This window comes from Sinocyclocheilus grahami, unplaced genomic scaffold, assembly GCF_001515645.1.
Source record: "Sinocyclocheilus grahami isolate Dianchi unplaced genomic scaffold, SAMN03320097.WGS_v1.1 scaffold203.1, whole genome shotgun sequence".
NCBI lineage: Eukaryota > Metazoa > Chordata > Actinopteri > Cypriniformes > Cyprinidae > Sinocyclocheilus > Sinocyclocheilus grahami.
The window spans coordinates 562254-576883 of NW_015505382.1; the positions used below are offsets into that span (position 1 = coordinate 562254).

General features: G+C 35.0%; 1 pseudogene; it reads left to right on the plus strand.

Annotated features, from left to right (window-relative positions):
- The first annotated feature begins 792 nt into the window (after window positions 1-792).
- Window positions 793-12687, plus strand: LOC107595475 (uncharacterized; annotated as a pseudogene).
- Window positions 12688-14630: the final 1943 nt, after the last annotated feature.

Genomic DNA, 14630 nt, shown 5'->3' on the forward strand with positions numbered 1-14630 from the left:
TACATTTATCACACACTGAATATATCTGCTAACGCCTGCCTTCACAGGATAACGTAATCATTTTGTAAAGTACTTCTTTTCTTTATTAGAAATAACATTTATATGATACTGTCCAAATGCTATGCCAAGATATACAGAGGTTTAAGCCATTTTGATTTACATGGAGGATTGGAGTTTTTTTTTTTTTTTACAACATTTGTCAAAAAAGGAGAGGCCATTTACAGAAAGTCGGGGATTTTTTAGGGTTGCATTATTAACATTTACGTCTGAGAATTTGGTTACAATTATTATGCCACTGGGAATAACATGAATTACTTTGTTAAATTCTTTTTCATTTACCAAAAAAAAATATATATTTTGCAATAAAAATTAGGGTAAGTGTATAATTGCCCATTCTTGTCAATAATTCAATACAGAACATTTTGAAAAGTTATTAATGGTATTCAAAGCCAGAGGTAGCCTACGACAGAACTATCACCAAGAAAAACTGTTGTCATCAGCAAGTTGCGATATTTTAAATGCTCTTTCATTCATTTCAATACATTTGAAGCCAGGAATGTTGATTATTAAGCCTACTTAAAACTTGAGCTACTACCAAGAAAAGGAACGCAGACATTGGACAACCTTGTCGGATGCCTAGAGGTAACCGGATAAGAGATAAGAGAACGAACTTCCCAGGAGGAATTAATGCACCATCTGTTACCCAACCCCTCCTGCTTTTGTAATGTGTACAGGTGTACCTTGCATCTGAGCTAAAAACGCTTCAACCTAGATTGATAACACTGCTTCAAAACGTCCTGCTCTGTCTGGTATTTCATGACAGTGTCTGCTTTTTGAAGACGGCCACAAAATGAGGTGGGTTTGCTTGTCGAATTAAAGGTAGGCTATGCAATACACAGTATATATAGCGCCATTATATTTGTATACTGAAACGAGGATGCGAGGGACAGATGTTAGTGCTTTCAATGGAGAAAGAAAAACGTTAAGTAGACTAAAACAAATGTGAAAGTTGTGAGAATTGCGTGATCCACAACATTATTACAGTGCGTGCGAAGACTTGTAAAAAACCACATTCTCATTTTCATCCGCTTTAAAATCAATATGGCATGCATCTAACCTGACTCGTCTACACTGGTTGAAAGGCTTGCCACATCCTGTTAGCAATCAATAATGAAAGTGCTATTTCGTCCAATCGTTGCATGGGGTCTGTATGCAACGATAAAAAGAAGCGCGCTGAGAGAAACTGCCATTGTATAGGTGTGTTTCATTTTTTCCAACAATGTATCCAATATCAGGAACTGAATGCAGATTAACAGCTTGGAAGGGGAGTTGGTTATGGGCCGCATCACATCACTGTTTATTCTGACAACAGAAACAGAAAAATATATTATTATTGATAATTTGTCTGTATTAAAATACAGTATTTGAGCACAGAGTAGGAGAGAACATTACAAACAAATGTAGAAGACTGACGGGCAGAATGCAAATAAGACCAATGGCGTCATGAATATGCAAATTAGTGTGTGATATTATGCAGTGACATTTAGCAAGCTTTTGAGCCACTTTCCATTGAAACAGTTTTTTACACCTTTATTCATATAGCGCTTTTAACAATACAGATGGTGTCAAAGCAGCTTTATATGGAAGCATATAGGTAGCGAAATTCAATTTAAAATGCAATATGCAAAATGGCAATGTATTTCTGTATTTAAATGGACATTTTCCATTACCCACACGTGCAAAGTTTGTTGCAAAAAGAAAATGAAAATATATCATTTACATTTGCCATTTCCGACAGTACGCACCAATAAAACCAATAACTATTACGACCTGCAAAATCACATGGTTTACATCAGACTGTGAAAATGACTCAGAAGTGATTCAAATAGAGTTGTCTACTAAGAAAACATCTGTTGTGACATAAGTGATATTGTTTAAAAGACCTCCAAAATGGCACATTGTGGCATTTATGTGTTATATTGCTCACATTAAGCCATCAGAACGAAAGCAGAAAGAGCAAAATCACGATGAGCCCTAATGTTTTTGAAGTTTCAAGCAAATGACTTGTTCATCTTGTGTGCTATTGCTGCAAATGGTGTATGTGCTGTTGTCACAAATATGCAAAAATGTTCATATAATAGTCTAAATGCATTCTTAATAAAAACTATGCAAAATACAGTCTTACCTGCGTGAGTGGGGTTTAGCCGCACATAATTGGCCAACATAACTTCACGCGCTCCGCATTCCGAGCTGACCACGCCCACCCTCCGTCAGTCATTGCTTCAAGGCGGGGATTGACGGAAGCGTGTTACGTTTGGGTTTTAAACATTTAAGGAGCCAAGCTGCTGTGTAAAGACTATAAATGGACATTACAAGCATTACAGTAAAGATATTTTATACCTAAACTAATACTCAACCATTTCCTGCATCCTGCTGAACTTCCCTGAATAAGTCTTTAAAGGTGTTGTAGGCTATTCTACGGCGTTCTGAGTAATACATTGAAAAAGCTTCCACCTGTATATGACTAAACAAAACAACATGGAGTTTACTTGAGGTTCTGTTATAAATGTGTCTATTAGAAACTTTAATTTAAATTAATTAATTATACAAAAAAAATGTTTGAATTTAATCAAGACTTCCCGAGTTTTTGAACGAAAGTCCTGAATGACTGTTATTAAAGGTCATTTAATGCCTTTTAATGATTTTCAATGCCCCTCAGAAACCCTGCCTTTGTTGGAAAAGTAAATACATTATTTTAATTATGGTTGATTATGTTATAACACTAACAATATTTCATATTGCAGTAAATGTATATATTTAAACATAAATATATTTACAACAGTAAATATTTTTTCATGAGGAGTAGCCTAATTGATTCCACCCAGAGCTTTAATGCTTCACCAAACTGGGCTCAGATCTTTAGACTGGTCTGACTCACGTTGCTGTATCTTTTCTAATTGATCGAACTTACTTTCCATTGACTTACGTTATCTGAGCAACGAAGGCCGTAATACTTAATTCTGTCCACTAGAGGGAGAAACAGAATAAGAAATCTTTTTAGTCTAGGCTATACTCTTTCTCTGTTTACATCAGTTAAAATGACAAATAAATGCATGAATTACATTTGTACTGCCATGAATAGGCCCTATCTGTGTACAAGAACAAGCATCACTCTTCAAGCTGTACAACTACTTAAAGCTTTCCATTCTGGTTTCCTCAAGCCTTCAAAATTTGTTCACAGACTTCACGCGAAGATATTGTTTATTCACACTGTTTTATGCATTTAATTTTATGCATCCAGCTGGAACTTTTATTTGTCATGAGCTCAGCTTTCTAATAGACACATTTATAGCAGAACCTCAAGTAAACTTTCAGTAAACGTGAGTCAGACCAGTCTAAAGATCTGAGCCCAGTTTGGTGAAGCATTAAAGCTCTGGGTGGAATCAATTAGGCTACTCTCATGAAAAAATATTTACTGTTGTAAATATATTTATGTTTAAATATATACATTTACTGCAATATGAAATATTGTTAGTGTTATAACATAATTAACCATAATTAAAATAATGTATTTACTTTTCCAACAAAGGCAGGGTTTCTGAGGGGCATTGGAAATCATTAAAAGGCATTAAATGACCTTTAATAACAGTCATTCAGGACTTTCGTTCAAAAACTCGGGAAGTCTTGATTAATTTCAAACATTTTTTTGTATAATTAATTAATTTAAATGAAAGTTTCTAATAGACACATTTATAACAGAACCTCAAGTAAACTCCATGTTGTTTTGTTTAGTCATATACAGGCGGAAGCTTTTTCAATGTATTACTCAGAACGCCGTAGAATAGCCTACAACACCTTTAAAGACTTATTCAGGGAAGTTCAGCAGGATGCAGGAAATGGTTGAGTATTAGTTTAGGTATAAAATATCTTTACTGTAATGCTTGTAATGTCCATTTATAGTCTTTACACAGCAGCTTGGCTCCTTAAATGTTTAAAACCCAAACGTAACACGCTTCCGTCAATCCCCGCCTTGAAGCAATGACTGACGGAGGGTGGGCGTGGTCAGCTCGGAATGCATTTTCAAAGCCGCACTGAATTTTGCTACAAATATCCCACGGCGTCATGATGAAAATGCAATCCGAAGTGTTCTAACTGTTAGTTTAAATGCATTTAGGACAAATAGCATTTCCATTATCATTTTGCTACCATTTCTGCTTGGACATGTTATACATATCAAATCAAATTTGTGTTATACATTTTCATTTTCATTTTGCAACTTATAAAGCGTTACAATTTGTATGCAATTTACATATTAAGACTACTGTTGGAAATGGCAAATGTAAATGATATAATTTCATTTTCATTTTCTTTTTACAACAAACTTTGCATGTGTGGGTAATGGAAAATGTCAATTTAAATACAGAAATACATTGCCATTTTGAATATTGCATTGCCATTTTCCATATTGCATTTTAAATTGAACTTCGCTACCTATATGCTTCCATAGCTTTACAGTATCAAATAGTGTGTAAATAATGCAAAAGGACAATAGTAAAAACTCAATTTTCAGTTAAAGGCAGTTCATTATTGAATTCAGTGATGTCATCATCCAGCTCAGCTCAGTTTAAATAATATCTTTGCAATCAAGTCAACGATATCGCTGGAAATTAAGTGTCCCCAACTAAGCAAGCCAGAGGCGACAGCGGCAAGGAACCAAAACTCCATCGGTGACAGAATGGAGAAAAAACCTTGGGAGAAACCAGGCTCAGTCGGTGGGGACAGTTTTCCTCTGACCAGATGAACCAGCAGGTTGTTCCATGCTGCAGCAAAGCAATCCTTTAACAGATTTGAATATTAGAAATGTGTTAGTGTGTTATGTGTAAGCCAGGTTAAAGAGATGGGTCTTTAATCTAGATTTAAACTGGCAGAGTGTGTCTGCCTCGCGAACAGTGTTAGGTAGATTATTCCAGAGTTTGGGCACTAAATAGGAAAAGGATCTGCCACCCGCAGTTGATTTTGATATTCTAGGTATTATCAAATGGCCAGAATTTTGAGAATGCAGCGGACATGGAGGACAATAATGCGATAAGAGCTCACTCAAGTACTGAGGTGCTAAACCATTCAGGGCTTTATAAGTAATTAGCAAGATTTTAAAATCTATATGATGTTTAATAGGGAGCCAGTGCAGAGTTGACAGAACCGGGCTAATATGGTCTTACTTCCTGGTTCTAGTAAGAACAGTGTGAGGCTGTGCAGAGTAGCAGACAATTGCTAGAGTCACAGAGTAAGCATCTAATCATCTTGCTGCATGCATTGTCAAATAAATCAGCTTTGAGTACTAACGGTTCACTTTCATTCATATTGTAATGTTATGTGCTTTCTAGGGTTTAATTAAACTTCACTCACACTTTAGACGAAACACATGCATACACATGCTAAGTAGATGTATACTACTGAATGCTCAGAAAACACATGAAATAATATTACATATAGGCTACTAACATCATGTTTAACATTATAATTGTTTTCTCTCTCTCTCTCTAGCTTTTGTTTTTGGGTCCATGACATTTCATGTTTTGTCGAAGTGAATTATTTCCTTTTAAAATAATTTTATAAATTCATGACATGTCACTTTATTCTGTAAAACTTTAGTTTGAACTTTGAATTGAATTCAAGTACATTAAAATAACAAATATTATTTTATGTTTTGGTATCTCAAACCCCCAAAATTTAAGGGAGTGCGATTAAATTAAATTAATTTAATTTAAAATAAAATACTGTGGCGAATGACTTTTGAAACCTTTCCTATAAGCAAATTTCGCAAACTAGTAGCTTTAAAGATATTGAGATAATACCTTTATTCGATTAATTAATAATATCTGAGATAATATTTTCATTTGATTAATTAATAATAATGTTTGCTGACTGGCTGCTGTTTGTAATAGTTAGTAAGGTAAGTTAGTTCTTTAAAAAGCTCTTGCATAATTTCAGCACAGATGCCACTTGGTTTTATTGATTGATAGTTTGATTCATTGATTGATTGATTGATTAAAATGCAATGAAGACAATGGCCTGGAACAATGTTCTCGATTGCACCCTCAATGATGGCCTGTATGTACAAAGGTGGCAGAGTTTTTGCAACATACCTGCAAATCATTTGTTTCTACTTTTCCTTTTTTTTTTAGTCTTGAAGGTGCCTTAAAATCTAAACTGCTTCTGCAGGAGTGCCATTTTACTTGGTCTCTAAGAGAAGAAGATGACTTTGTTCTTTGTGATTTACTGAATCGTCTGGAGGAACAGATTCAGCTGGAATGTAAAGAGGCGAGAGTAACACGAGCTTACAACAGTCTTGGATTCGTTCAGTATCTCTATGGCAACCAGCAGGAAGCACTTGCAAATCTGCAGAAATCAGTGGAGCTTGCAAAAGAACACTACAAAGACAGTGATGAAGTTCTTATTGTTACCTATGGAGACCTCGCCTGGTTGCACTATCATATAAATGAGTTCTCTAAATGTGAAGAGTACTTGAGAGAGTTAGAGAGGATCTGCAGAAAATTTTCTGGGGGATTTACTTATACTGTGGAGGTTCTCAGAGAAAAGGGTTGGACTTTTCTTAAATTCTCTAACAAATACTCACATGCTGCAAAGGAATGCTTTAGACAGGCCCTTGAAATGAACCCGGAAAACAGTGATTTAAATGCAGGCTATGCTATTGCACTGTACCGCACAACAAAAGACACTCCTGACTCTTCAGACTCACCAACAATAAAACAGCTTGAAAGAGCTATAGAACTTAATCCAGATGATGCTGTTCTACTACTGTTGTTAGCCTTAAGAATGCTGAATAACAGAGATGATAAGACATTCGAACCTGCACTGAAGAAGGTGATTGTGGCACTGAGGATGTCTCCTGAAAACCCACACGTCATAAGATACACAGCAAAATTTTTCCGCCAATTAGGAAACATGGACATTGCCATTAATCTACTAGAAGATGCCTTGCAAGCTACCCCAAACTCTGCCTTTATACACCATCAATTGGCTATGTGTTACAAAAAGAAAAAAATATACCTGGAAAAGAAACATAGGATGCATGGCAAAGCAAAGTTTAATGTTAAAGAGTCAGATGAAATACAGCAATACCTGGATCAGTGCATCTATCATCTGGATAGGGCAATTTCCCTAAAGCCGTCTTTTGTGAATGCCGTGGCAGATTTAGCACTGCATCACGGACAACTTGGTAGCTTCAAAGCTGATAGACTTTTTGAAGAAGCATTTAAATTGGCTTACAATGAAAAGAAACATCTGCAGGCAGTTCATTTTTTATGTGGCCAATACCAGCTCTACTACAAAAGATCTGAACCACTGGCCTTCCAACATTTCATGCAAGGTCTGAGGCTGCAACCAAAATCAGAGTTAGGCAAGTTATGTGAGGACAAACTTAAAACCATGATGCAACATCGAATTAAATGGCTGAAAAGCCCAGATGACGGCATGGTGTGTGGCATACAGGGATTCATTCATGAAGTAAAGAGTGAAAAACTCAAGGCCGAAGAGTTTTATGAGAGAGCCCTAAAAAATGCACTGAATTTTGGTAAATAAAATCGCAAGTTTTTATTCAATTTATTTTATATATATTTTACTCCGATTACTTGAAATACACTGGTCCCCAAAATGTAACATTTGTCTAGCATAGGTGCATGATCACAGTCTTCCTGCTTTAGTGAAAGTTGATTGGTGGTTGGCTACCTGAATGAATAGCTTTTAAACTTTTAAAAAAGATTTCATTTTTGTAATTGAATACCTCAATTTCTTTTCAGTTTTAGGTCACAGACATAGATTACACACTTTTTTTTCAGAATTTACAATGTGAAATTCATTGGATCCTTGATGATGGTATGCAGTGATTCGCCATATTGCTAAATCCATTTATTCGAGATATACTTAACAGTGCCAATATGTTGTAAGATTTGTTTAATAAGACAGACTTTATTTAGTACTACTGATGTATTAATTCATTTGAAGATTACACTTTATGAGTCAAAATTCAAATGTTTTCAATTTTACTACTTTGTCACTTTTAGGAATGCATGTATGTATGCAAATGTAATTTAGGCATTGAGATTAACATTGTCAAGTTTTATGACACCATCTGTAGTCATTTGTCAGACCTGGATCAACAATTGTGAATGAAAAGAGTTAAAATTTTCATATTAAAAATGCAAGTTAAACAGGCCTCAGTAACCATCTCTGCTTCATTCAGCTGCCTCTTTATTGATTTTTTTTTTTTTTTTTTACATAGGTGAAATTTTCACAGAGATAAGGATTTGGCTCATGAGTTTCAGTGAAACAGAAAAATCTGTTCTAAGCCTGATTTTTGATGGAGGAAGTTACGAAGTTGAGAGTGGTAGGATTAAGACGTTCAAAGGTTCAATGAACAAGAAGATTGTGCACTTGGTTGATATTGATATCTGCAATGTCAAGAGCATTCTTCGATGGGAAAAACTGACTCCTGGGCCTCATGCCGTTCTTCTTGCATTTACTCTACACGATGACAAATTCACAGACCAAACCAAAGAGATTCTTGAAAATTTGGAATTTCTTGGAGAGAAATTCTGGAATCATGTCGTCGTAGTATGTTGTAGCTCAAATGCAGTTGTAGCTCAGAGAAGCATATTGGAGTGGCTTCTTGAAAAATGTGGACACAGATGCTACATTTGTGGCTCTGCACCAGAAACTACAGAGAGGAGGGAGCTTTCAGACAAGATACAGATGATGATCAGGAGTAATAATTCAATGCATCTGGTATTACCAGATATTTCAGATGGAGAGTCTCAATCCCCTTCAGGGATTTTAAGGGTAAGTCAAAATGATCTCTTTGCAAATGCAAATCTGTCTTATTTGACAGTAAAATTACAATTCACTTAAGCTCTTGTTATTTTTCACAGAGGCTAGATCTGAAAGATTATTTGTTCACTCCCGAGGTCATCATTCAAGAGGGGCAAAGGAAATACAGGTTTGTGTCAACAAACAGGTGAAGTATAAGATAGCTGAGTGTATCAGTATGCTTTCATTTTCAATATTCCTTTGAAATCAAATAGGTTACAGTGCAGCCATGCAGGCTGGTTCCATTGTGAGTTTACACAGATTGGTTTTAACATGGAGGGGGAAGGAGAGGTGCTGTACAGAACCATTCTTCAGGACAACGACTGTCCAGTCCCTACCAACTATTCCCAAGCAGGACCTGTGTATGATATCAAATGTGTTCAGGGTGAGCTGTCTCAACTCAGACTACCTCACTGTGAGACCTCCATTGGTGAGTTGGCAATCTTATGAAAAATAATAGACACTGAACTTTGAATAATACAAAGTGCAAACATTTAAGAAAAATCCTGATTAGTATAAAAATATAACACTATATTATACATTTTATATTTACTAGAGGACATATAAAAAAAGTGTTTTTTTCTCTCTCAGAGGATGCCTGCCACTTCATGTCAGTTATACATAATTCTAATAAGATTGTTGATATTTTGAAGCCTCAAAATATCACAAGCACACATGTCACAGTGAGCATCAAAGGAACATCCAAGTTTTTTATTTCCAAAAAGGAAAACTGGTTTACGGGTCATTGGACTAAGATGCTCAGCCAAGTGATGCTATTCTACCTACAGCCAGCACATAGGCTGCATGTGTTTCTACAACCCCGCAGTGTGGACCCCAGAGAAGTACATCTTAAATGCCCCCCTCCCCTCCATTTTACCTCATTCACTTTGGCTGACTTTTATAAACAACCATACCATTTCTCTGTTCTTTCAGGTGGAAAAAAGTAATAAAGATTACACATTAATCCAAACAGTTTGTGAATGCATGCTGAAATATGAATGTGTGTACAGCATGTCCTGTGATCCTGTTGCGGAACATGGACTTTCAGAGACGCCAAAGATACAACCAGTGGTCAGTATATGGATTAGAATAATGCATTTTCTCAAAGCATGAGGGTGTTTTTCTTTTATTTTAGATTTTCTAATTGAGAAATCACGAGGGAAATGAGGGAATCATGTATCATATTGTTTACATATTTAACTGTCCTTTCTAATGAATACTAGTACGCCCAGTCCAGAAAACTGCAAATATCCTGCAAACCTGCAAATAACTCTGATGAACCAAATCATTCAGAGATGAATTAGCATGATTAGAAGATCTTGTATAATCTCAGATGTACAGTATTTAAACAATGTACAAAGAATGTTCATTTTTCTTGTCATGCAGTATTTAATTTGAAATCCAGAAAAAGGGTTTTGTTAGGCACCACTGAACCATATCTGAATCATTAATGTTGGAAAAAAATAATTTGTTCTTGCTCATATATATATATATATATATATGCATATACATATTGACAGCGCGGGTTAAACAAGTATTGAACACGTCACCATTTTTCACAGTTAATATATTTCTATAGGTGCTGTATGACATGAAATTTTCACCAGATGTTGGTAACAACCCAAGTGATCCATACATACAAAGAAAACAAAACAAATAAGTTCAGAAAATAAGTTATGTGTATTAAAATGGAATGACAGGGGAAAAGTATTGAACTACTGAATTTTATTTAATACTTTGTACAAAAGCCTTTGTTGGTAATGACAGCTTCAAGAAGCCTCCTGTATGGAGAAACTAGTCGTATGCATTGCTCAGGTGTGATTTTGGCCCATTCTTCCACAGAGTCTTCAAATCTTGAAGGTTCCATGGGCCTCTTCTATGAACTCTGATCTTTAGTTCTTTCCATAGATTTTCTGTTGGATTCAAGTCAGGTGATTAGCTGGGCCACTCTAGCAGCTTTATTCTTTTTCTGAAACCAATTGAGAGTTTCCTTGGCTGTGTTTGGGATCATTGTCTTGCTGAAATGTCCACCCTTCTTTCATCTTCATCATCCTGGTTCTGTAGGTGTTGGGACTGAACCAGCTAAAATTAATTTCCACTGACAAGGGGCAGGATTGCTTTCTAATTACTGATAGATTTCAGCTGGTGTCTTGGCTTTCCATGCCCTTTTTGCACCTCCATTCTACATGCGTTCAATACTTTTTCCCTTTGTCATTCCACTTTATTACACAGAACTTAATTTCTGAACTTATTTTTGTTTTCTTTCTAAGTATGGATTACTTGGGTTATTATCGACGTCTGTTGAAAATCAAGTCAACAGCACCTTTAGAAAAATTTCATCACCTTTAGAAATATATTTACTGAGAAAAATGGTGATGTGTTCAGTACTTATTTTACCCGCTGTATGTATGTGTGTGTGTGTATATATATGTATATGAGCAAGAACAAATAGTTTTTCCAACATTAATGATTCAGATATGTTTCAGTGTTGCCTTTTAATCACATTTTTTTTATCAATCTCTTTAGGACACAAAACTTCATTGCACGAAGAAGTGGAAGCATTACTATCCAACATTTGATATAAAGTTGCCAGATGGTGTGATGGATGTGGGTTTACACCTCAAAAAGGAAAACCCCAAGGAAGGAAAGGTTGAAGTTGTATGGAGCCGTGACATAACACTGACAGGTAAGATACTTTACTGTTTGTGTGAGTGGAATACAAAAGTTTAGGAAGCAAATTACTGACATGACAACAATTCACCTGAAGTGAATTATCATCACAGACATTGGATGCTCTTTGCATGTTCAATTTGTATGCTAGATTGCGACAATTTGTTGCACTGATTTACATGAGCAAATGCACAATGTTAAATATGCATACATTTGTAAAAGTTTTTTTAAATAAAGTGAATCATACTGATAATCTCATAAATTGAAAATGAAGCAGATATTAACAAAGTTTTTATCTTACAGACTATACAGCAGAAAACAGCAGCCTATGAACAGAGGAGCGGTGTAAGCACATAACCTAAAAACATAATCTTAGATTTACATTTGAGTCAGCTAGTAGCCCGTTTTAGAATTGTAGTGGAACAAATGATTAGCTTCTATTTTCTCTCAGAAACATTTGAATATATTGTATAAATTAAATGTGTTGATGACTACAGGTGTATCCTTTCTGAAAACAACAAAGCTGAGCTTATCCAAAGAGTGAGAAATGTTAATGTCATTTTAGATCACCTTGGTGACATTAATGCAAATGAACAGGTAAATAAAATCAGAGCAATGGCAACATCTCTGGAAAAAAATGAGGGACATCTTTGAGATCATAGAAGGACAAGGTCTTTCATCAGAATGGAAGTTTTTCAACTTGCTTTAGAAGGCAGAACCAGCTCTTATGAAAGATATGATTACAGCCAACAACTAAGGCCACTGATGCATGTGAGATGAACGATAGAAAAACTGAACAGAATAAAAATGTTTTAATTTGTTATTTTCAAACTCTTGCTATAATACTGTATGTAAAAGCATGTGATATTGACCAGAGTATCTGACAGTCTTTTAATATTTTTTGAGCTGTACTGCTTCTGCTGTAGTGAAATGTGAAAATGTTTTGTGATTCAATGGGTTTGTCCAATTTACGATCACCTGTAAGGTAAATAATAGTAGAAGTGACATTTAGAATATAATATATTTTATTTCCTATTTCACTTTAATATAAAGAGGTGCTGTACTGTAGATTATCTTCAAATTATAAATGTTGTTAATTCAAATGTATGTTAAGTTTGGAATAATATAATCTTGATTTTTATTTACAGCAATTTGGTTAAGTTCTTTAATAGCATTAATATTTGTAACTAAAACTAACACAACAAGTGGGATTTTGTGAAATGTGGTTATAAAAAAAGAATAGACTATTCATTACTATTAAACTATTTGATGTTCTAAATGATATTGCTGATGCTTATGATACAATGTTTAATTTATAAATGCAAATGTTTGATGACTGTCCCGTCATACTCAAACCAATTTGTTAAAACAAATATGGTTTATCACTTTAACCTTTTTGATTGTTGTTATAGGCTATCTGAAGTATGTGCATGTTGCTTGAGTTTGTTCTCAGTCTGTACTATTGTTACAAGGTCTGAATGCGAATAAAACAACAACAACTCAATTTCCAGTCAATTATTATCGGTATGGTCAAGGATTAAAAAAACTACAAAAAAAAACTCAATATCCCATGAACCTCATGTGTACACTCAACCCCGGAAGTAGATTGTTCTCTTAGCATGGCGCAAATGAATACTTTGCAATAGTGATTGCTAGTACTAGTGAATTTGTAAGAAATTAATAATATGGATATGTAATTTCCACGTGAGACGTTATCATAAAAAAGACTGAGTAAGGTAAAAGGCGTTTTGTGCTTTAACTCTTTTCTTGCCTAAAAGTTTGCCTATTAGCGTCAGCGCTAACCGACGGGTTTTAAGGCTATGGAATTTAATTCCCCACATTTTATAGAATTTAAAAGAATTTAAGGTGTCGGTGTTATTCATCATTTACTAAATACGCTAATTTAGGATAGTCGGGAAGCCTGAAATCTGACTATAGTGAGCCCAATTTTGTTATGAAACAATTAACTAGGTACACATTTCTGTGTAGCCTGTGTAAGCTAGACATTCCTAAAATTATTTCAGCCGTTAATTTGCATCATGGACATTGTATACCCCATCATTTTTTTCTCACTTTTGGAGTATTTACTCGAGTAACTTTAGTGGAGTAGGAGATGCTGAAAAAAAAAGCACTGATGGTAACTAAGTGTACTGTTTAATATTACAGTACATTACTTAATTAAATCTGTCTAAAATTCGTATGCTCTAATATCTGTCTAAACTGTAACCAGTAGGCTTGATAAATAAAGACATAATACTGTGGCCCTGATACTGAAGTCAGTGATGTTTAAATAATTGTGTAACAATTGCATTATATTATATACTGCATACCATTGTATACTGTAATAATCCTGTATTTCTTTAATGTAAAAGTAGTAAGCACCTTAAGGAATTACTTTTCTTGCCTAAATAATCTAATGGCTGAACTGACAGTTGACCTTCGTAGATTAGGGCAATGTCTTTGTTTCGTCTTGCATTTATTTGATTTGTGCTTCTTGTATTAAGGCAGGACACCACAGGTTAAACATTTTAACTAATAGATACCACTATACTTCTTCCTTGTTATTAATCACACAGTACTTTAAAATGTTTAGCATTACAAGTGTTCTGAAATGCATAACTATGCAAATGATGCATTATTTAATTAAAGTTACACAAATTTGCATACATTCACAGACATCTGATGCACTTTTTTTAGATTTTATTGTGATGGCGTCAGGCGTGGGAGAACAAGCGCATGGTAGTGTGGCCTCCCAGTTCTCCAGCAATGAGAACGACACAGCCTTTGACATGACCACCAGCGAGAAGGTAACAACACACTGGGCCATCATTACTTATTACATTTACATTTACATTTAGTCATTTAGCAGACGCTTTTATCCAAAGCGACTTACAATTGGGGGATACATAAAGCGATTCTTCTTAAAGAGGCAAACAGACACAAGAAGTGGTTGTAATACCAAGTTCTTAGACATTGTTCAAATAAGTACAAGCTAGAAAGAGAAGGAATAAAAAAAAGGAGAGATACTTTTTTTTTTTTTTTATGATGAAGTCAAGTAGCTTCGAAAGAGATGA